This window comes from Somniosus microcephalus, chromosome 19 (genome assembly GCF_052327205.1).
Source record: "Somniosus microcephalus isolate GS21.2 chromosome 19, FLI_Smic_1.0, whole genome shotgun sequence".
Taxonomy (NCBI): domain Eukaryota; kingdom Metazoa; phylum Chordata; class Chondrichthyes; order Squaliformes; family Somniosidae; genus Somniosus; species Somniosus microcephalus.
In genome coordinates, this window is record NC_141005.1 from 77,406,895 (window position 1) to 77,431,927 (window position 25,033).

Genomic DNA, 25,033 nt, shown 5'->3' on the forward strand with positions numbered 1-25,033 from the left:
ATGTTGAAAATTTTAATGTTACTTTTGATATTTTGCCAATGTTTGCTGAAAGCGTTGGCAGATGCATCTTCATTCCTCAAAAGGGGGATGTCCAAGGTGTGACCTGCTGGCTAAATCTGGTCAGCGAGCTCCTTTTACCAGCTCATTAAGTCTCCGCAGTTCCTTTTTGGACTGCATGCTAGGGGACATTTCCCTGGGTTTGCTCCCGGGTGAACTGGATCACTGGAGCAATGAATATTGGCAAATCAGGCGAGTGCTCAGAGTCCTCACTGTAGAATGTAGCACACAATAACTACTACTTGTGTTTATATAATTCCTTAACTTTAACATAGAAACTTGTTTCAAGGTGCTTCACAGAAGAGTAACTAATGGGAGGAGGAGGCTCCATGAACATCCCCATCCTCAATGATGGTGGAGCCCAACACGAGTGCAAAAGACAAGGCTGAAGCGTTTTCAACCATCTTCAGCCAGAAGTGCCGAGTGGATGATCCATCTCGGCCTACTCCCGAGGTCCCCACCATCACAGAAGCCAGTTTTCAGCAGTTTCTGTTTTTATTTCAGCCAATTCGATTCACGCCACGTGATATCAAGAAACGGCTGAGCGCACTGGATACAGCAAAGGCTATGGGCCCCGACAACATCCCGGCTATCGTGAAGACTTGTGCTCCAGAATTAGCCGCACCTCTAGCCAAGCTGTTCCAGTACAGCTACAACACTGGCATCTATCCGACAACGTGGAAAACTGCCCAGGTATGTCCTGTCCACAAAAAGCAGCTCAAATCCAACCCGACCAATTACCGCTCCATCAATCTACTCTCAATCATCAGCAAAGTGATGGAAGGTGACATCAACAGTGCTATCAAGCGGCACTTACTCACCAAAAACCTGCTCACTGATGCCCAGTTTGGATTCCGCCAAGATCACTTGGCTCCTGACCTCATTACAGCATTGGTCCAAACATGGACAAAGGAGCTGAATTCCAGAGGTGAGGCGAGAGTGACTGCCCTTCACATCAAGGCAGCATTTGACCGAGTGTGGCATCAAGGAGCCCTAGTAAAACTGAAGTCAATGGGAATCAGGGGGAAAAACTCTCCATTGGCTGGAGTCATACCTAACACAAAGGAAGATGGTTGTGGTGGTTGAAGGTCAATCATCACAGCCCCAGGACATCGCTGCAGGAGTTCCTCAGGGCAGTGTCCTAGGCCCAACCATCTTCAGCTGCTTCATCAATGACCTTCCCTCCAACATAAGGTCAGAAATGGGGATGTTCGCTGATGACTGCAGATTTCAGCACCATTCACAACTCCTCTGTTAATGAAGCAGTCCATGCCTGCATGCAACAAGACCTGAACGACGCTCAGGCTTGGGCTAAGTGGCAGGTAACATTCGCGCCACACAAGTGCCAGGCAATGACTATCTCCAACAAGCGAAAGTCTAACCACCTCCCCATGACATTCAATGGCATTACCATCGCCGAATCCCCCACCAACATCCTGGGGCTCGTCAGTGACCAGAAATTTAACTGGACCAGCCACATAAATACTGTGGTAACAAGAGCAGGTCAGAGGCTAGGTATTCTGTGACGAGTGTCTCACCTCCTGACTCCCCAAAGCCTTTCCACTATCTACAAGGCACAAGTAAGGAGTGTGATGGAATACTCTCCACTTGCCTGGATGAGTGCAGCTCCAACAACACTCAAGAAGCTCGACATCATCCAGGACAAAGCAGCCCGCTTGATTGGCACCCCATCCACCACCTTAAACATTCAACCCCTCCACCACCGGCGCACCGTGGCTGCAGTGTGCACCATCTACAAGATGCACTGCAGCAACTCGCCAAGGCTTCTTCAGCAGCACCTCCCAAACCCGCGACCTCTTCCACCTAGAAGGACAAGGGCAGCAGGCGCATGGAAACACCACCACCTCCAAGTTCCCCTCCAAGTCACACACCATCCTGACGTAGAAGTATATCGTCAACCCTTCATCGTCGCTGGGTCAAAATCCTGGAACTCCCTCCCTAGCAGCTTTGTGGGAGTACCTTCACCACACGGACTGCAGCGGTTCAAGGCGGCGGCTCACCACCACCTTCTCGAGGGCAATTAGGAAATGGGCAATAAATGCTGGCTTTGCCAGCGACACCCACATCCCATGAACAAATTTTTAAAAAACCACTAGTTATAGCCTGCCAACCCGAAAATGACCCATTTATTCCTACTCTCTGTTTTCTGTCAGTTAACCAATCTTCAATCCATGCTAGTATATCACCCCCAATCCCATGAGCCCTAATTTTGTTTAATAATCTCTTGTGTGGCACCTTATTGAATGCCTTCTGAAAATCCAAATACACCACATCCACTGGTTTCCCCCTTATCTATTCTGCTAGTTACAACCTCAAAAAATTCTAACAGATTCGTCAAACACGATTTCCCTTTCATAAATCTGTGTTGACTCTGCCCAATCCTATTATTATTTCTAAGTGCCCAGTTACCACATCCTTAGTAATAGATTCTAGCATTTTCTCTACTACTGATGTCAGGCTAACTGGTCTGTAATTCCCCGTTTTCTCTCTCCCTCCTTTCTTAAATAGTGGGGTTACATTTGCCACCTTCCAATCTGCGGGAACCATTCCAGAATCTATGGAATTTTGGAAAATGACAACCAATGTATCCACTATCTCTAGCCACCTATTGCAAAACCTAGGATGCAGGCCATCAGGTCCAGGAGATTGAGCAGCTTTCAGTCCCATTAATTTCTCCAGTACTATTTTTTTTTACTAATACTAATATTGTTCAGTTCCTCATTCTCGCTAGAGCCTTGGTTCTCCACTATTTCCGGGAAGTTTTTTGCGTCTTCTTTCGTGAAGGCAGACACAAAGGCCACGAATTTAATAATGCTCGGGGGGCGGGTTTGGAGGCGGGTCTGTTGTAAAAATCAGAAAAACTGGGTGCGGGCTGCGAACCTGCCTCCATGCAACTTTGGCACGTGTCGGGTCAGATGCTCCCGAACTGACCCCAACACCAAATGGTGGGAGAGGCAGTTAAGAGCTTGTTAACTGCCTGGATAATCCTAGTTTAAAGGCCTGATTTGATTTGGGAGGTTTTTCACCATGCTGCCCGCCTTCCTAACAACATGCCAGTTGAATCGAGCCGGGTTGAGCAAGGACCGGAATTGTTGCCAGCTGCTCGAGCAGCTTAAAAGCGGTCCTGCAATATCTCTCATTCTTTCACACGCCACAACTTAGTGCTTTGAGATTTGGGAGACATTTTGCAGCTCAACTAATCTTGAGAGTGTTGAGGCTGAAATCCATCTGCTGTGTGACCTCCTTGGAATACCCTCTGGCCCCTTTGTCTTAGCGCACACAACCTCCATTCCTCAACTGAGATATATACCAGCGGGATGGGAAAAATTTATATCCTCTCATCCTGGTCGTCAGATTCGGAGGAACAGCAGCTGTGGCAGCAGCGCAACCAGGCACACCAGCAGCAGGAGCGCCAACCTTCTCCTCAGCCACCTGATGATGCACAGGGCAGAAGGCGTCAGCGCAGGCCTGCACCTTGCTGCAGGAGATACCCCCAACACCAGCTTTACAGGCAGAGGATGAGCTTCCTCAACATGACTGAGCAGCAGTGCCAAAGGAGGCTGAGCCCTCCGCGAGACGTAGTTGCTGATATCTGCCCAATGTTGCACCAACACCTGGAGCCCAGAGGAGCGTGTGGACACTCTTTACCAGGGCCTGTCAAAGTCACCACTGCACTCAACTTCTTTGTTTGGGCTCCTTCCAGGGATCATCTGCAGACATCAGCGGCATCTCCCAGTCGGCCGCACACACCTGCATTACGCAGGCTACTGATGCCCTCTTTGCAAAGGCGCACAATTACATCCACTTCTCCACGGATGAAGCAAGTGTAACCTCGCGTGCGGTTGGTTTTGCAAATCTGGCAGGCTTCCCAAGGGTGCAGGGCGTCGTAGACTGCACATGTGGCCATTAGGGCACCCCATCACAACCCAGCTGTATTTGTTAACCGCAAGGGCTTCCACTCCCTTCATGTCCAGTTAGTGTGTAAACACAGGAACATCATCATGCATGTTTGCGTCAAGTACACTGGCAGTTGCCATGACTCTTTCATCCAGCAGCAGTCTACTGTGCCTCAGCTCTTCAATCTGCCAACCCAACTTTCCGGATGGCTACTTGGCGACGAGGGCTATCCCCTGAAAAAGTGGCTCATGACGAGGCCATCAAACAAGGCTGAGGAGCGGTACAACGTGAGCCACCTTTCCACCAGAAGCATCATAGAGCAAACCATCAGCTTTCTCAAAATGCGATTCTGATGCCTCAACAAACGCCATACATCCTCCCTCCAATAAATGGTGCTTTCCTATCACTTTCACCATTGTTACAAATGCAAGTCGCCCTGAGCCCTCAATGTGCAACTTCCATTTCCCAGAACAAATTGGCCAGAACTTCAACTGTTTCCATCACTTTCATTTAATACAATCACAAAAGGATGACAATGGCAAATATACAACAGAACAAAACACCCAAGTGACTATTTGTGTGTTAGCTTCCCCTTACGCATGCTTCTACGTGGTACTTCCCCTGTGGCTTCATCAGATGTAGAGGCACCTTGCTCACTTTGATGCTGCGCCTGCTTAGATGCCTTTGGCGGGCGTCCTCTGGATTTGGGAGCCTGGGAGGGCTCCGCAACAGTCTGCTCTTCCTGCAGCTGTGCAGGGGCTGAGACGGCCATCTCAGTTGGGTGAGGACTCTGACCGAGGGCTCTGCAGTGGCATGATCATGTGAGCGCTTGGAGAGGAGCCCACACTTCCTTGTTGTCTGCCACCAACATCCCTCTCATGGGTCACCCGCACTTCAGTGCTAGCAAGTGGCTGGTGAGCACCTTGCTGCACATCAGTGGGGCCATGAGGACCCGTCTCAGTACTGACAATCCTCATACCGGGAATGTCCATGTACACCTCTGGTGTCTCTCCTCAATAGATGCCCATCTATCCTCCATAGCAGACCATCTATTGAGAAGAGTCACCATGTTCTCGTGTGTATGTCCTCCAAGGAGGTTGCCATCCTCTCCATAGCGGCACGTTCCTGCGCCATTGTCTCTGCAAAGGCAGTGCTCATGTTGGAGATGGACTCCTCCATTCTCTCCACACTCGCAGTTACCCTGGAGGCAAAGCCTGTCAGAGACTCCTGCACTTGTTCCTGGAGTTCCAGCACCGCTCTCCTTCTGGATGGCCCCAGAGGCACAGCGTCTACATGCAGCTGAGCAGAGCTGGGAGCGACCTGCGACGAGGACTCTCCACTGCTGTCCCTGTCTCCACCATCTGATGATGCTCACTTGTGAGCTGTGATACACTGGGTGACAAGACAATGTTGCGAAGGCCCCGCCGAGGTGTGTCTATCTGCGCTGGTGCTGGGTGCGCTGAGTCCTGGTGACGCTGCTCCCTCAGAGGCTGCAGGTTCCTCTGAGGAGTCGTCCGACTCTCTCTCCTGGACAGTGGGGAGGGGGGCTCTCGATGGTCCTGTGGGAGTAATGGCATGAGTTAAGCATCTGATTTTTAGGTAGCAGACACATCCTTTTGTGCAGATGATACAAAGTGAATCCCTATAATCATCATATGCCATTGCAGGGAATCATGAACTCTAAGTGAGAGGGATGAAACTCTATTCTGTCACCAGCTTCGTCTAGTGCGCCCGTCTCTCCGTCCCCCACTTCCAGCTCCTCGCCACCTCCAACGATCTCGTGCGTAGCCTCCTCAGCACTCATCAATATTGCCAAGGATAGAACCCCTCCTCCTGTCTTTGCTCTCTCCCTCTTATTGTGGGTTATCTTTTCCTGCAAGGAGAGACACAAGTGGAGTTTCAGCGAGAGTGATGGAGTGACTGTGAAGAATCCATAACACAGAAGCTTAGAGGGAGACCAAAATGGAGTGAGGTGCCAAAAGGAAGCTGGCTCCCAGTGCGTTGTTAGTTGTTGTCATTGCATAACAGTGAGAGCGGGTGTGAGGGGTGGATAGTAGGATGGTGAAGTGATTCAGTACAGAGAGATGGATAGGTAAGGGTGCAAGGGAAGTAAGGGTAAGGTGGGATGTGGAGAAGCAGGCTTACAAAGCAGAGTGCTGGTGATGAGAAAAGGGTAACAGATTGAAGGTAAGTATGATGTGATACTCACTTTTGCTGATCGCAGAAGATCACTAAACCATTTCCAGCACTGGATCCAGGTGCATGAACAAATGGACCTTGCGCTGACCTCCTCAGCAATGTGCAGCCAAGCTGCCTTTGTTTGCTGAGGAGACTTCTTCCGGCCATCGGGAGGGAACAGCATCTCCCTGCGCCCTCTCACTCCCTCCACAAGAGCTTGGAGGGAGTCCTCATTGAAACATGGTGCAGCCTTCTTTGCACCACTCGTTGTCTCTCGCTAGTTTACTCACATATTCTATTTTCCCTTTCTTTAATTTCTTGGTCCTCCTTTGCTGAATTCTAAAATCCTCCCAATCCTCAGGCTTACTACGCTTTTTGGCAACATTATAAGCCTCTTCCTTTAATCTAATATACTATCTTTAACTTCTCTTGTTAGCCACGGTTGGGCCATTTTTTCCTGTGACATCTCAGACACTGGTCCTGGCTCAGGCCGAGTAAAAGAATTGCTCTCAGAAGACCCATGGTGGGTAAGGTCTCCTGCCGAAAGCCCTTCTCCCCCTCCTCACTCTGCGAGCAGCTTGTCCTCTTCTTTGCTGCCTCTGCTCCATCTCCCTGTCATGCTGCAGGCCAAGGGCGATGACAACTAGAGCAACCATGACTGGAAACAAGTGGTCTGACCCGAAACCTTGATGTCTACACTTGCAGCACCACTCCCTGTCACCTCACCAACTTTAAACAACTCTAGAAAGCTGAAAAAACTTCCACAAACTTAGAGCTAGTAGAAATTAATCATCTTTAAATATCACCGGTAGGGGGTCCTTGCAGCTGCTGAATGCATGTTCAGCTGTGCGAGGTTAACCCAGGGCGTTACTTCCAGTAATGAGGACGAAAATGGCAACACCGACGTCAAATCAGCGTTCTGCCTACGCTACATACTTCTGGCGCACGCTCCTAGCGTGGCCCTCACCAGAAATGTGCGCGCATGGCTTAGACGCTATTTTTGACCCAAACGGCACCCCGCTACGCAATCAAATTTTTAGCCCATAGTTTATATTAGCAAAGCTGCTGCATTGGGAAGAAATAGAAGAAAATAAACTCTACTACAAAAGCATAGCTTAGCATTTAGATTGCAACTGTTTATTGACTATTGAGGAGCTGGGTGAAAGGATTTCTACTGTTAATATACAGATGTGTATTATATTAGTTTTTCACTTGTTCATCGTCTGTTAAATAAACTTGCTTTATAGCTTAACCTAAAATGAGGTCTTATACACTGATGCTCTGCTGCTTATTGAAGATGGGAGGCAGTTCCTATAGGGGCAGAGGATAATTCCAGTAACTAAAATAATAAATGAAATGGGTTTTCAGTTTGTTATCCTGGGCACGTTATCGGAAGCTATCTCGCTATCAAGAGCGGTGAAGATACTCCCATAGCGACAGACGTAGGGTCCAGAATTCTGCCCTGCAGAGTTCTTTGAACAAATAACCATTTGAACTAAAGGAGAGATAACCTGGTGGTATTGCTGAGTCAACAGTGACTGAACATATTCGTGTTTGGGCTTTGCTGCTAAAAGATAATCACATCAGGAAATAAAAGCAGAACAAAGGTCACAACAGTTGGAACTTTATCAACATCTGCAGAATTGGCAAAGAAAAAACAACTCCAGAGGAGGGAGACAAAGACTATCTCCTTATAAGGTATTGATCATGCCTGCTTCCAATTATATAAAAAGGGAAAATGAGGTCATGCCAATAGGAGAGCGTAAAGGCACGCAGTGGAGTAGCTAACCGAGTGTTGAGATTTACACACAAGACACGGAAGAATCATTTTGGTAGACACTCCGCCTCTCCCAGAATGATAGCTCAATCACCCCACGTTCTATACCGTATTCCGCAGTTGTAAGTATTATCTTGAAGCTGCATATTGTCATTCGGCAATTGAATAAGGTGCTTAGTAACCGAGATATCAGGTTCTGAGGTTGTTGTCTCTGCTCAGGGTCAGAATGAGTACTAAAGTTACAAATGATACAAGTAGAATTCAAATCTTACACAAGGCGTTGGGACTCATCTGTGAGAGTGGTTGAAGATGCAGGAGCAAACCAGTCTAGAGTAACACATGTAGAACAGCAACATTAATGTAACAGTCTTGTCAAATTAACAGGAATGAACATTACAGAGAATATAATTACCATCTATGGTACATTAGCAACACTAAGTTACTGTGAAAGGTCACTTCCAGGAGTGCACCACGCCCATCTTGTGGTAAGTTTTGTTTGATGAATGCTGTGGTTCACATTCTCAGCATTGCCAAGTTTCACAGGCCCCTCATCCTCGCTTTCTAATTGCTCTATGGCTTTGCCCTCTCCTTCACAATGTCCTCCGGCCGTATGTCTCTACACGAATTCTCCACTCCTCTAACTCTGGCCTACTTCTTAATCCTTGCTCCCTCCGCAGCTCCTCCATTAGCTAGAATGCTTTCACCTTCTGAAACTCCTTCCTGGAGCATCTTTCCCTCTTGAATTCTCTTCCACACCTTAAAAACTCTGCCAAAGACCCTTCTCTTCATGTGTTTTCAACTTCATCAACTGCTCTCTTCCCTTTCTCCCTCATGCTAGTTGTTCACTTATGCGTCACTTTGTAAAGTCACTTACAATGGCCCTTTCAATTTCCCAACTGCCTAGCCTTTGGCCCTCCATTCAACACATTTCTGAACCATTGATCTGCTCAATCACACCCTCACCTCCACATTTGATGTCCTTATCCTATTAAAACCATTACTCTCTCTTCCCCCTGGTACGGACCTCATCTCTGCTCCCTTAAGTCCGAGGGACATAAACTTGAACATTTACAGCAGATAACTGGTTTAGCCATTCATTGCCAGATCTAGCTGGACCGCATAAGCACCATCAGGTCCTGCTCTCCTCGGCCAAAATTTCTCATTATTCTAGGATCATCCTGCGTGGCAAAGATAGCCCCGGCTTCTCTTCACTAAAACCTGTCTTCGCAAACCCCTCTCCCTTGCCCCCTCCACTTTCACTTGCAACAAGTGTGAGGAGCTCATGGACTTCTTTGTCACTAAGATCGAGACCATCCGTTAAGCTACCTCTGCCGCTTCCCCCAACCCACCAAGTCAAACTTCCCCCAAGGGTCCCCCTGCACTTGCATCTTTCCCTAGTTTTGTCTATCTCCCCTCATGCGCTCTCCGAGCTCATGTTGTCCATGAGACCCACCTCCTGTGCCTTCGACCCTATACCCATCAAACTGCTGACCACCCAGCTTCCCTTCCTGGTCCCCATGTTAGCTGATATTGATCTCAAGAACTGTCCCCCTCCACTTCAAATCTGCCGTCATCACCCCCCCCTTTCAAGTAACTCACCCTTGACCCCTCTGTACTTGCAAACTGCTGCCCCATCTTCAACCTCCCTTTCATCTCCAAAGTCTTTGAATGTGTTCAAGTCAAAGGAGGAAGCTTATAAAGTTGCCAGAAAAAGTGGTCAGCCTGAGGATTGGGATCTTTTTAGAAATCAGCAAAGGGGGACCAAGAAATTGATAAAGAAAGGGAAAATGGAATATGAGCACAAACTAGCGAAAAATATAAAAACGGATTGTAAAAGCTTCTATAGGTATGTGAAAAGGAAAAGACTGGCGAAGGTAAATGTAGGTCCTTCACAGTCAGAGATGGGAGAATTTATAATGGGGAATGAGGAAATGGCTGAGAAATTAAATAAATACTTTGTTCCTGTCTTCACGGAGGAAGATACAAAAAATCTCCCAGAAATACAAGAAAACCAAGGGTGTGACGAGAATGAGGAACTTAAAGAAATTATTAGTAAAAAAAACAGTACTAGCAAAATTAATTGGGACTAAATGCCAATAAATCCCAAGGACCGGATGACCTACATCCTAGGGTTTTGAAAGAGGTGGCCATTGGGATAGTGGACGCATTGGCTGTCATCTTCCAAAATTCTATAGATTCTGGAACGGTTCCTGCAGATTGGAGGATAGCAAATGTAACCCCGCTATTTAAGAAAGGAGGGAGCGAGAAAACGGGGAACTACAGACCTGTTAGCCTCACATCAGTACAGTAGTTGGGAAAATGCTGGAATCTATTATAAAGGATGCAATAACTGGGCACTTAGAAACTAATAGTAAGATTGGGCAGAGTCAATATGGATTTATGAAAGGGAAATCCTGTTTGGAGTTCTTTGAGGATGTAACTAGTGGAGTAGACAAAGGGGAACCGGTAAATGTGGTGTATCTGGATTTTCAGAAGGCATTCAATAAGGTCCCACACAAGAGGTTGGTGAACAAAATTAGGGCACATGGAATTGACGGTAATATACTAGCATGGATTGAGAATTGGTTAACAGACAGAAAACAAAGACTAAGGATAAACAAGTCTTTTTCAGGATGGCAGGCTGTGACTAGTGGGGTAACGCAAGGATCGGTGCTTGGGCCCCAGCTATTCAGTCTATATCAATGATTTGGATGAGGGGACTAAATGTAACATTTCCAAAATGATACAAAGCTAGGAGGCAGTGTCAGTTGCAAAGAGGATGTGAAGAGGCTTGAAGGGGATTGCGACAGGCTCAGTGAGTGGGCGAGAACATGGCAAATGGAATATAATGTGGATAAATGTGAAATTATCCACTTTGGTAGACAAAACAGGAAGGCAGAGTATTTCCTAAATGGTGAAAGATTGGGGAATGCAGATGCTCAAAGGGATCTGGGTGTCCTTGTGCATGAGTCACTGAAAGTGAATGTGCAGGTGCAGCAAGCCATTAGGAAGGCAAATGGTATGCTGGCCTCCATTACAAGAGGATTTGAGTACAGGAGTAAAGAAGTCTTACTCCAATTGTATAGGGCCTTGGTGAGACCACACCTGGAGTACTGTGTACAATTTTGGTCTCCTTACCTAAGGAAGGATATACTTGCCATAGAGAGAGTACAATGAAGGTTCACGAGATTGATTCCTGGGATGGCGGGTCTGTCGTATGAGAAGAGATTGAGTAAACTAGGCCTGTATTCTCTTGAATTCAGAAGAATGAGTGGGGATCTCATTGAAGCATACAAAATTATTACAGGGCTTGATAGGATGGATGCTGGGAGAATGTTTCCCTTGGCTGGGGAGTCTAGAACCAGGGGCCACAGCCTCAGGATAAAGGGTAGGCCATTCAGGACTGAGATGAGAAGAAATTCCTTCACAGAGGGTGGTGAATCTTTGGAATTCTCTACCCCAGAGGGCTGTGGAGGCTCAGTCATTGGGTATATTCAAAACAGAAGTCAATAGATTTCTGACTAGTAAGGGCATCAAGGGATATGGCGATAGGGCCGGTGAATGGAGTTGAGGCAGAAGATCAGCCATGATCTCATTGAATGGTGGAGCAGGCTCGAAGGGCCGAATGGCCTCCTCCTGCTCCTATTTATGTTTTTATGTTCTCACCTTCCAAATCCGTGCCCATTTTCCCTGCAACTCCATGTCTGATTCTCTCAAATCAGGTTTCCGCCCCTGCCCTGAAATGGCCCTTATCAAAGTCACAAATGACATCCTATCCCTCCTCATCCTTCTCGACCTCTCTGCAGCCTCTGACACAGTTGACGACACCATCCTCCTCCAATGCCTCTCCTCAGCCATCTAGCTGGGTGGGACGGCCCTCGCCTGGTTCCATTTCTATCTATCCAGTCGTAGCCAGAGAATCACCTGCAACGGCTTCTCTTTCCGCTCCTGTACCGTTACCTCTGGAGTCCCCCAAGGATCTATCCTTGGCCCCCTCCTATTTCTCATCTGCATGCTGCCCCTCGGCAACAACATCCAAAAACACATCAAGTTCTATTTGTATGTTGACGACACCCAGCTCCACCTCACCACCACCTCTCTTGACTCCTCCATTGTCTCTAAATTAACACGCTGCTTGTCCGACATCCAATATTGGATGAGCAGAAATTTCCTCAATTAAATATTGGGAAGACCGAAGCCATGGGCCCCAATTTTCGGGCAGCTGTCGGGCGGATTTTCATGCGGCCGTGGTCCGAAAATCGCGGAAAAAGCGGGTCGGGACCCCCCCCCCCCGCCTGATTCCCCGCCCCGTCCGACTTTCGGACCGCCGTTTCCACACGCCCCGCTTCAGTCCTGCCCACCACTGGCGGGACTGCTCGTCGGAGCACTAATCACCTTGCAGGCTGCAGGACCTTGTTGATCAAGGCTTGGGGGAACTATTTGAAGCCTTAGGAGCAGCTGCAGAAAGTTGGAGCCTCACACACTTCTTCAGTGTGAGCTCCTGGGAAGCCCCTCTCTGTTGTGTATGTAACCGTTTACCTTTAAGGGAACTATAGAATGTAACCGTTCGCCTTTAAGAGCACTACTTTAGGGTGGCACTATCTATTGGCTCATGTATACTGTAATACCGATAGTGACCACACCAGTATATAAGGGTTGTGATACGTTAACTAGGGCAGAAATCGCCCAGACCTCTGAATAGTAAAGACCTGTTTTGTTTGTACTTCTAAAGTCTCTGAAGTTATTTACTGCACAACCTACAGACTTTACAGTGGCGACAAGTCCGATCGTACCCTGCGGCAAGACTAACCAGTAGCAGAGAGCTTCAAAAAGAAAACACGAGGCTCCGTCTACTAAAAGTATAGTACTTACTGGAAGCTGGAAGATTAACAGCAAAGCTGCGGCAGCAACAGGCACAGATTACCCTGCTACCACATCTTGAGCGAGCCAATCAGCCTAAAACAAGGCGGCCGAAGAGACTGTGAGTAGTTAAAACAAATAAATTTTAAAAAAAACGGGGTAGAAGTATTTGGAGGAGAAGGGCAAAGCATTCGGGTCCAACGGCGTCGGGTGACAGCCGGACCGCGGGCAATGTGAGAAGCCGTGCAGCAACCGCTGCCACGAAGCGCTGAGCCTGCGAGTAAGCGCGGGAGTGTCAGAGCCGAGAGCCGCGCGAGCGGGGGAGCCAGAGCCGAGCGGGAGGCGTTGCAAGCCAGCGATCGCATCTCCAGATAAGGGCCGAGAGCCGCGAGAGCGATCGGATCTACAGATAAGGGCCGGCAGCCGCTTCGCGATCCAGCGATCGCATTATAGATAAGGGCCGCACTCGGGCTGACAGACGGCGTCGGGGGACCGGGTGAAGACCGCCAAGCGCGGGAAAACCGCCATTGAAGTGGGCGGGGAGAGCGAGAAGCGCGGGAAAGCCGCCATTTTTCGGGGAAAACCGCTGAAGAAGGAAGAAGCGGGAAACTGCCATCTTGGAAATTATTAAGAATTTCAGAAAAGTAATAAGATTTTTCAGAAAGGCTGGTGTGTTCTCAAGAAGAGAGAAGAAAATTAATAATAAGTAAAGTAATACTTGTACTGTTCTCAAAAAGAGAAGATGCCTAAGCGAGGAAATATTAATGACTTTAATGCAGAAATAGAAGACTGGGCCACGTATGTGGAACGCATAGAAATATATTGCGTAGCCAACGAAATTGAGGATGACAACAAGGCAATAACTTTGTTAAATTCGATGGGAGCAAAAACATACGGGCTTTTGAAACATCTAATAGCACCAGTTAAACCAGTGGACCAGACCTTCGAAGAGATCGTAACAGTGTTGAAGGATCACTTGAACCCCACACCGTTGATGCTGGCTGAACGATTTAAATTTTACGCCAGAACCCAGAGGCAAGATGAAAGCAATGCGGAATACTTAGTCGAACTGCGTAAGCTAGCGAAATACTGCCAGTTTGGAGGGAATTTGACAGAGGCGCTGCGGGACAAGTTCGTATGCGGCTTGGCCAAAGAAGGAACGCAGAAGCGACTTCTGGAAGAAAACGACCTCACACTGGACAGGGCTGTCCTCATAGCTTCATCGCACGAAGCCGCAGTGAAAGGAACGGCGGAAATGCAGCTAAAGGCGGCGGCACTCGGGGTGGACCAAATGACTGCAAGCATTTCCAAATGCTACCGTTGTGGAAAGACAACGCACGACCAGAATCAGTGCTGGTTTAAGAATCAAGAGTGCAGGAAATGTGGCAAACTGGGTCACATCGCGAAGGTATGCAGGTCCAGAAAGAAGACCAACAAACAAAGGAAGCCACCACCACAAGAAAAGTACAACAAGGTGCATCAGGTGGCTGAAAAGAGTTCAGACGAACAAAATTCAGACTCAGACCCAAACAGCCAGGAGTTGGATAGTCTGAGAATCCACAATGTGGGTAAAGTAACTGATCTACAGACGATCTGGGTCACACTAAAAATAGCTGGAGTCCAAGTACGAATGGAGCTGGACACGGGATCAGCTGTATCAGTCATCAACCAAAAGGACTACCACCGACTATTCTCTCACATACCCTTAAGAAATACCAAGTTCGTATTACAGACATACACGGGGCATCGCGTATACCCCATGGGGAAAATAAGAGTCAAGGTGAGAGATAGGGGTAAAGTACACCCAAGAATGAATTTGTACGTACTACCTGAGGGAGGACCACCACTTCTAGGACGGGAGTGGATCAAGAAAATAGACATGGAATGGCACTACCGACAAGCAATGACGAGTGAGGACTCGGTGCAGACAAGCAGCTCAGACTCTGAGCCGGAAGACGATAAGTCCAGCTTATGTATGAAAAACAAGGTTAACATTAACTCACAGACTAAGGTTGGAAAATCGATGGCGTGCATAAAGACAGAGAATTCTGAGTCTGTTCAAGCTACAGACATATGCATTACGGAGGAACACCGGGCTCGAACTCAACGCTATTTCAAAGTACAACAACAATTAGAACAATTAAGTTACCGCCTCGTACAAGAGATGAAAACAATGAAAAAGTTCTATGACACCGAATGGGAGAGTCTGGAAAGACAACAGAACCTACTGGCTCAAGCAGAGAGCGACCATAGAGCCATCGTGACCAATTACCGATCACATCTCCCTGATGATGTTCAGGGGTTAGAATATTTGCATGATCTAGAGATACAGCAGAAGGGCAAATCACGCTGCACTGAGGATTTTGTTCTGCAATTAGAGACGGAGCTAGTGCAGGCAAAGTTAAGAGAAGTTGAATCACAGGGTGCTCTTAAGGAGATGCAGAAACAAATCTTGGACATGGAAAAGAGAAACGCTTCTTTACCTGATGAGAATAATGTGGCCATGTTGCAAGAGGAGCTTATAGGGGCGAAACTGAAAGAAGCTAAGCAAAGGATGTTGGAACTTGAAACGCAGAACCAAATCAGCGGTAATCAGCTATGTCAAGCAGAGAAGGAGTGCAAGGGTCTACATGAGAAGGTGCAATATCTCTCAGCCCAAAATAAGGGACTACTCACTCAGTTAAATGAAAGTAAACGGGAAATGGCTGAGATGGACTGCAAGAATAAAGAGTTGATGGCAGTGAGACTTCGAGAGGCAGATAGCATAGCAGCCTTGGCTGAACTCCAACAGGAAATTGCGAAAGAAACAAATGAAGAGGAATCTTCAGGAAGCCAGGATTTTATTCCAGTTCTTCTCTACGACTCCTTACAAGCAGAGTGCGAGAAGTTGAAAAAACAGTATGAACAGGCCCAGACTACAATTCTGGAGGGGGTTAACTCAGCAACCTCCGAAAAGCTAGTTTCGTTGGAAGTATATGAGCAACTAAAGGTTGAACATGAGCAAGAAGTCCAAAGGCTGCAGGAAATTCTTGAGGAGCTCAGGGCCAAGACAGACTCATCGGTAGAAGTTCCATACATAGATGAGGATGTAGAGGTGAAAGACATGGCAGAACTCATAAAAATATGGAAGGAAGCCCAAGACAAATATGAGGCGGCAATTACCGAGGTTGACCGACTTGAAGAACAGTTTCAACTGGGAATGGGCCCTGAACATGAGCTAGAGAGCATCGAGGCGCAACTTCTCCAAGCACTGGAAGCCAAAGTACAAGAGGAAGAGAAGATGAAAGCATTGGAGAAAATGATGGATGAAATGGAGGAGTACGCTGAATTACGTCCAGGGGAACAGGAGAATGGGGAAACAGCTACTTCAGTAGAAGGATTAAATAGCCTGATAACGAAATCCCTGAAGGAAGGGAAAGGATTGAACGCACAAATGAGGCCAGGAGGGAAGGAAGGGCAGACATCCGAGGAAGAGCAGGATGAATATGATTGCTTGAAGAAGGGTTTTGACCTGTTGAGTGACACCGAATGTTATGAGGATGTGGTCTGCCCAAATTGTGATGGGAACTCCCAAAGTGCTGAAATCCTGAGGAAGCACTTACGGTCTAAGGAACATAGAGAGTTGGTGGCGCTACAGATGGCAGCCGGGAAAAGAGCTCGGAGAGTTTCAAAAAGGCAGAAAAGAAAAAGAAGCAGAAAATAATAACTGTTTAAAATATTATTACTTCTACTACCTCAGTCCGAACACTACGAAAGGTGCTAAATTTGTAAAAAAAATCCAGGGACATTATCAAGACAGCCAGTGGGTTGTATAAGTCCGCACTGCTGGTTCAACAGGACGAAAGTACAAGCTGTTAAAAAAAAAAAAAAAGGCTATGGAGGATGCTGTCTGGAACGAATTAATACCAGAGACTGAATTTATGAACTGTTCCCACAGAGACTGAACCTGTAAACTGATTCCACTGAGAGTATGTTTGTAAACTGTTATATGACGTTGACTCCATTGAGAGTATATCTGTAAATTGTTATATGACGTTGACTCCATCGAGAGTATATCTGCAAACTGTTTATATAAAGTTGAAGATTGTATGTTTAATGGGATTCTGTAAGTAATAAGCTAGGAAGGGAGGAGTGTTGTGTATGTAACCGTTTACCTTTAAGGGAACTATAGAATGTAACCGTTCGCCTTTAAGAGCACTACTTTAGGGTGGCACTATCTATTGGCTCATGTATACTGTAATACCGATAGTGACCACACCAGTATATAAGGGTTGTGATACGTTAACTAGGGCAGAAATCGCCCAGACCTCTGAATAGTAAAGACCTGTTTTGTTTGTACTTCTAAAGTCTCTGAAGTTATTTACTGCACAACCTACAGACTTTACACTCTCACCACCCTAACTCAGGACCTCCTCAACCGAGGCATCTGCTAGAAGCATGGGAGGCCTATGGCACCTTCCCTTCCTGGCATTAGAGGATCTCCAACAGCAGAGGCGGCAGCAGCAGAACCAGGAACAGCAGGATGAGCACCAGGAGCACCAGGCTGCTGCTCACTCACCTGAAGCTGCACAAGCCAGAAGGGGCCAGCGCTTGGAAGTGGCTTGAGAGCACCTTGCTGCGCTTTAGGGGGCCAGTGGGACCCGTTTCTGCACTGGCAGTCCTACTCCGAAGGACTTCCATGAAGATCTGGTTTCTCTGTTCAACAGATGGCCAACGCTCCTCAAGAGATGTCATTCTCTTATGAGCACTCACCATGTTTTCCGTATGCTGGCGAGTTATCTCCTCCATGGAGGTTGCCAACCTTTCCATGGTGCTGCGTTCATGCACCAATGACTCCACAAAGGCTCTGCTCATGGTCGCTATGGACTCCTCCATTTGCTCCACACTCGCAGCGACCCTGGAGACAAAACCTGCCAGAGACTCCTGCATCTGTGCATGGAGATCCATCACCTCTTCTCTTGCGGATGGACCCAGAGGCAGAGGGTCGAGATGCAGCGCAGCTAAACTGAGCTGGCAGAGCCCTGCGCCCTCCAACGAGGACTCTCCACTGCTGTCCCTGTCTCCAGTATCTGCTGAGGCTCACTTGTCAGCTGTGAAACACCAGGTGACAACACTACTCTATGTCCCGAAGGTCCCCCCGAGGTGTGAGTGTCTGCGCTGGTGCTGGGTGCGCTTACTTCTGCTGACGCTGCACCCTCAGAGGTTGGAGCTTCCTCTGAGGAGTCTGGCTGCACAGCCTCTTCCTCCTCCACAGTGAGGACGGGGGCTCTGGATGGTACTGTGGGGGAGTAAAGGAAGGAGTTACAGTTGTAATGCCAAGGTTCCTCTGGTGACTCCCAGCGAGTTGGCATCTGCTGACACCTGCATCCATGCAGCATTGGTCTCAGTGGGAGGCCTCTTCCTCCCTGACCTAGGGAAGAGGACCTCCTTGTGGGCCCTAACCCCATCCAATAATGCCTGCAGTGAAGCCTCGTCGAATTTGAAGGCAGCTCGGGGTCTGGCACTGGCCACAGCTGCTGCAGGCTCCTCTGCCATCCTGTATGGTTCATTTGGAAGCCTTCAGAGGATGCAGTGCTTGCCATGGACCTTGAAAGCACCACGAATGATGACATCATACTGTGGGGATTTCTGACTCGATTTAGACAATTAGCAAGGCTTCCCACATGCTGGGAATTAATTGGCCAATTGAGGGAAAATTGCGTGGGGCTGGCTGACACTTTTTTTTATGTGTGCCAGAAACCCCACATTCGGGGAAATCCGACCATTCCCCACACAAGCCGAAAATCGGGGCCATTGTCTTTGGTCCCCGCCACAAACTTTGTTCCCTTGCTCCCTGATGCGCTATCAATTACTCAAAAGACTGAGGTTAAGCGAGTAACTAACAGGCTTTTATTAACAAGAGAATGAAGGTGTGCCTCGAGTGGTCGACCAGTCTAGAATACAGAGGGACTGTGGAGCAGTCACCTTTATACCTGGACTCGTGGGAGGAGTCAGCCGAGGCATGTACAGATATGTACACAGTGGAATACAAACACCCACACAGGCAGGTATAACAGTGGTTTACCACATTCACCCCTTGTTTAAAAATGAGTCCGGCGGGGTGAAGTGTATTAAAAGTTTATGTATTGGAGTCTCTCCGGAGGTCTTGTCTGCCGCTGTGATCGACGTGGTGACGGCAGGGGTAGTGAAGCTTCCGGCGTCGAGTCCCGCGTAGGCTGGGGCACTGGTGTGTAGTCCTCGTGGGTGTCGAGCGGGTCGCGGGGCCCAGGCGTGCCGTCTGCTGGGGTTGGATATTGGATCGTGCGGCGGGTGGTAGTGGGTAGTGGGTTACTGGGGCCCCCGAGGGTGCGAGGTCTCGTATGGAGACTGTCCTCCCGCCCGTCCGGGTATGCAATGTAAGCATACTGGGGGTTGGCGTGGAGGAGGTCGACCCTCTCGACCAGGGGGTCCGTTTTATGGGTCCTCACGTGTCTTCTCAGTAGGACCGGCCCTGGGGACGTCAGCCATGGCGGTAGCGATGTCCCCGATGTGGACTTCCTTGGGAAGACAAACATTTTCTCATGAGGGGTGGCGTTAGTGGCAGTGCAGAGCAGTGACCGAATAGAGTGGAGCGCATCGGGGAGAACATCCTGCCAGCGGGAGGTCGGAAGGCCCCTAGACTTTAAGGCTAGCAGGGCGGCCTTCCAAACTGTCGCATTCTCTCTTTCCACCTGTCCGTTCCCCCGGGGGTTGTAACTGGTGGTCCTGCTTGTGGCAATACCCCTAGCGAGCAGGTACTGGCGGAGTTCGTCGCTCATAAACGATGAGCCCCGGTCGCTATGGATATAGCTGGGGAAACCGAACAGGGTGAAGAGGTCGTTCAGACATTTAATGACCGTGGCACTGGTCATGTCCGGGCAGGGGATGGCGAACGGGAAACGGGAGTACTCCTCAATAATGTTGAGGAAGTACACATTGCGGTCGGAGGAGGGGAGAGGCCCTTTAAAATCAACGCTCAGGCGCTCGAAGGGGCGAGTGGCTTTTATCAGGTGAGCCCTGTCTGGTCTATAAAAGTGCGGTTTGCACTCAGCGCAGACTTGGCATTTCCTGGTCATGGTCCTGACCTCAATAGAATAAGGCAGGTTGCGGGCCTTGATGAAGTGGAAGAACCTGGTGACCCCCGGGTGGCAGAGGTCATTGTGGAGGGCCCGCAGTCTATCGATCTGCGCGCTGGCGCAGGTGCCACGCGATAGAGCATCCGGGGGTTCATTGAGTTTCCCGGGCCGGTACAAGATCTCGTAATTGTAGGTGGAAAGTTCGATTCTCCACCTCAAGATCTTGTCGTTTTTGATTTTGCCCCTCTGCTTGTAGTTAAACATAAAAGCAACTGAACGCTGGTCAGTGAGCAGGGTAAATCGTTTTCCGGCCAGGTAGTGCCTCCAATGACGCACAGCCTCCACAATAGCCTGGGCCTCCTTCTCAACAGTGGAGTGTCTGGTCTCCGGGCCCTGGAGGGTTCGTGAAAAGAAGGCCACGGGTCTCCCCGCCTGATTAAGGGTAGCGGCCAGGGCAAAGTCGGACACGTCGCTTTCCACCTGGAAGGGGATGGATTCGTCCACTGCGTGCATGGTGGCTTTGGCAATGTCTTCCTTGATACGGTGGAAGGCTAAGCGGGCCTCTGCCGTCAAGGGAAAAGAGGTGGACTTGATCAGCGGACGGGCCTTGTCCGCATAGTAGGGGACCCACTGGGCGTAATAGGAGAAAAACCCTAGGCACCTCTTCAGGGCCTTGAGGCAGTGGGAGTTCCATAAGGGGACGCATCCGGTCGGGACCGATGACTCCGTGTTCCACAACACAGCCAAGGATGGCGAGGCGGGTTGTGCGAAATATGCACTTCTCCTTGTTATACGTCAGGTTCAGGAGTTGGGCGGTGCAGAGGAATTTTTCGAGGTTTGCGTCATGGTCCTGCAAGTCATGGCCGCAGATGGTCACATTGTCCAGATATGGGAAAGTGGCCTGCAACGCATTTTGATCGACCATCCGGTCCATCTCCCTTTCGAAGACGGAGACCCCGTTGGTGACGCCAAAGGGAACCCTAAGGAAGTGATAGAGGCGGCCGTTTGCCTCAAAGGCAGTGTACTGGCGGTCCTCAGGGCGGATAGGGAGCTGGTGGTACGCTGATTTCAGGTCAATGGTCGAGAAGACGCGGTGCTGCGCGATCTGGTTGACCATATCAGCTATGCGGGGGAGTGGGTAAGCGTCCAGCAGGGTGTAGCGATTTATTGTCTGGCTGTAGTCGATGACCAGGCGCTGCTTCTCGCCGGTCTTAACGACCACAACCTGGGCTCGCCAGGGGCTGGTGCTGCCCTCAATAATCCCCTCCTTCAGGAGCCGCTCCACTTCGGTTTTAATGAAAACCCTGTCCCCGGCACTGTATCGCTTGCTCTTTGTGGCGATGGGCTTACAGTCGGGGGTGAGGTTAGCAAACAGTAGGGGGGGGGGGGTGACTCTGAGTGTGGAGAGGTTGCACCTGGTGCGCGGCGGGCAGTTTGGAAGCTGCTGGCTGCGGACTGTGAGTGGGGGGAGGGGTCCACCGTACGCCATCGCAACACTTTTAAGGCGGCACTGAAAATCTAATCCCAGTAGAACGGCAGCGCAGAGGTGGGGCAGGACCAGAAGTTTAAAATTATCGTACACAGTCCCGTCTACTAAGAGTGTCACCACGCAGTAGCCGCCAATGTCCGCCGACTGGGACTCGGAGGCCATAGAAATCCGCTGGTGCGCAGGCAGGACTGGGAGAGAGCAACGCCGCACCGTGTCGGGGTGGATGAAGCTCTCCGTGCTCCCACAGTCAAAAAGGCAGGTTGTTTCGTGACCATTTACCTTAATATCCATTGTGGACCGGGCCAGTTGGTGCGGTCTCGCTTGGTCCAGCGTAACGGAGGCCAGCGTAGGGGTTGGTGTGTCGCTGCGGGTATCAGATGAGGCGGTGTTGGGGGCCTGCTGCGTCCCGGCTGGCGTCCAAGATGGCGGCGTCCATGATCCCCATGTGGCTGGAGGCGTCCAAAATGGCTGCTGTTCCGGTGGTTCGCACATGGCTGGGGAGGCCCAAGATGGCGGCCCGCACGGCCCACACGCGGCACTGCTGGGGTTCGGGGTGGCTTTGGCCCTGCAGACGCTGGCGTAGTGTCCCTTCTTCCCGCAGCCCGAGCAGATCGCATTTTTCGCCGGGCAGCGCGCTCTGGGGTGTTTGGCCTGGCCACAGAAGTAGCATTTCTGGCCTTGGGACACTGCTGCGGTAGTTGGGCCGTTGCTGGGGTGGCACGGCGCTATGAGACGGTCCTACTGTGTCCCAGGCTGTTGTTCCCCGCGGCGTCCACGGTGCAGAGGAGTAGGCATCCATGCCCCGGTAGGCTGCGTCCAATGATAGTGCGAGTTCAGAGGCCTTGTTGAGGTCGAGGTCGAGGTCACTCTGCTCCAACAGTTGCTGTCGGGTGTAATTGGACCTGTGGCCCGCTACAAAAGCGTCCCGGATAAGTTCCTCTGTGTACACGGCGGCCTTTACATCCTTACAACCACAGGCCCGGCCAAGCACAGACAGTACCTGAAGGTATTCCTCGGTCGATTCCCCAGGTTGTTGTTTACGACTCCCCAGGAGGTGCCTGGCGTACACCTCGTTCACTGGGCGCGTGTACTGGTCCTTGAGGAGCTTGAGAGCAGCCGTGTACGAGGTCGCATCCTGGATGACCGAGTACGCTCGGTGGTTCACTTTGGAGGTCAGGACATCCAGTTTGTCCTCATCCGATTTGACCGTTGCAGCGGAGGCGATCAGGAATCTTTCAAAGCACCTAAGCCAGTGAGCAAACTTGGTGGATGCGTCCGCCTCCCGATGGTCTAAGTCCAGGCATGCTGGTGTGAGGATCTTCTCCATTATAAAAAAATCTTGTTAATAAAATTGATGCGCTATCAATTACTCAAAAGACTGAGGTTAAGCGAGTAACTAACAGGCTTTTATTAATAAGAGAATGAAGGTGTGCCTCGAGTGGTCGACCAGTCCAGAATACAGAGGGACTGTGGAGCAGTCACCTTTATACCTGGACGCGTGGGAGGAGTCAGCCGGGGCATGTACAGACATGTACACAGTGGAATACAAACACCCACAGGCAGGTATAACAGTGGTTTACCACACTCCCGACTCCATCCCTCTCATTGGCCACTGTCTGAGGCTGAACCAGACTGTTCGCAAACTTGGTGTCCTTGAGATGATCTTCCGACCACATATCCTCTCCATCACCAAGACTGCCTACACCAGGGGTCTCGAGCGGGAGTCTGTGAGAAGGATTCAAGGGATCCAGCAAAACGGACTTGGAACTCCGGAGCAAAACGTGTCCGACTGCAGTGCCCCAGAAGTGCCGCCTGGTGAACTGAAAATCAATCACCGAGGCAAGGTGACTGATGCACCCGCAAATGGCAGCCTTGATCCCCCGCGGTTTTAAGAGGTCCACCTCAATAGGTTTCAGGGACCGCCACCCAGCTTCTCGGTGGCCGACCGGGTTAGTTCTGGTATCATTGGGTCCCCCTGCACCCTGGCTAGTCCAAATGATGCACCCAAGGCGGTCGGCCGCGGGTCTGCAGATTTATCAGTTGCAAAGCGATCTTCCGCTTTACTGCTGTCGCTGTCCAGGAAAGGCACAGAGACAGAGACGAGGCACTGCCCTCCCCAGCTCAGCAAGCCCTTTCACCTGCCATTGACCCGGAGGAGACCCGAAGTTATTAACGGAACACCGGGTCAGCACCCCCGGCCCGGCAGTGGCGTCGCCGTTTCACCTTCTTTCCTTACTCAATCGGGGCCAGTGCAGCGAAATAGCACGCGGCATCCCCAGCGCTTTCCAACGAGCCACTCCCAGAGTAAATCGGACTCGGAACTCCGGAGCAAAATGTATCCGACTGTGACCATAAGAATCGGGAGATATGGACAATGGGAAATCATTAACCAAGGTAATTCCAGGCCCCCACCCATAGAGGGCAGCACTCTTTCAGTTAGTTAACCATTTCCCACTTCAGACTTGGTCTCTACATGCATTTTTTGACTTTTTGGTCAATCATTTCCCACATTTTACTCATTTTTGTCGAAGGTACCTCCATGTCTTGACAGAACTGTTGCTCAGCACCAGCAACAAGTTTCACATTAAGTAAAACAAAAATAATAATAAATATAAACATTTAATTGTATAATTAATTTCTATACAGAAAAAATACTTGTGTTGTTACAGGGGGTCCGTGGAATTTTTATAACACGGGAGTGGGTCGTCAGAAGCAAAACGTTTGAGAACCCCCTGGCCTACTCAACGCCTACAAGACCTCCGTAACATCACTTGTCTCCACCCGTCTCAGCTCATCCGCTGCTGAAACTCTCAGCATGCCTTTGTTACCTGTAGACTTGACTATTCCAACACTCTCCTGGTCGGCCTCCCACCTTGCACCTTCCAGAAACTTGAGCTCAACGAAAACTCTACTGCCCGTATCCTAACTCGCACCAAGCCCCGTTCACCCATCGCCCTGTGCTCGCTGACCTACACTGGCTCCCGACCCGGCAACGCCTCGATTTTAAAATTCTCATCCTTGTTTTCAAATCACTCCATGGCTTCACCCCTCCCATCTCTGTAGTCTCTTCCAGCCCTACAACTCAGAGAGCTCTGTGCTCCTCTAATTCTAGCCTCCTGCACATCCCCAATTTTCATTGCTCCACCATTGGCGGTTGTGCCTTCAACTGCCCAAGCCCTAAGCTCTGGAATTCCATCCTTAAACCACTCCGCCTCTCTCCTCCTTTACAATGCTCCTTAAAACCTACTTCTTTGACCAATCTTTTGGTCACCTGTGCTAATGTGGCTCGGTGTCAAATTCTGTTTGATAACGCTCCTGTGAAGTGCCTTGGGATGTTTGACTACGTTAAAAGCGCTATATAAATGTAAGTTATCTCTATGTGAGGAGCATCACAGAATTGTAAGTCGCTTAATGGCTTTTTAAACCATCAATGGTTTAAAATCGAAGAATTTGAATCGTGAAGTGTGCATGAATGTTCCTACATTCACAATATGCAAACATTCTCACTGTACAGCTTGGTTTATTCCAACTGGCAAAATTAATCTGAGATAGAATTGGTAAAATACATCAGGGAACAGGCCTGACAGGTTAACCCTGGGATCCTTCAGCAGCAGTCTCAAATCCAGACAACAGACATTATACCCAATAGAGTGCTGATGC

At 49.4% G+C, this 25,033-nt stretch overlaps 1 protein-coding gene across 2 annotated transcripts in view; it reads right to left on the reverse strand.

Annotated features, from left to right (window-relative positions):
* LOC147104930 (guanine nucleotide exchange factor DBS-like) overlaps positions 1 to 25,033 on the reverse strand; it is a 226,255-nt gene that overhangs the window by 110,363 nt on the left and 90,859 nt on the right. The window lies entirely within an intron of this gene.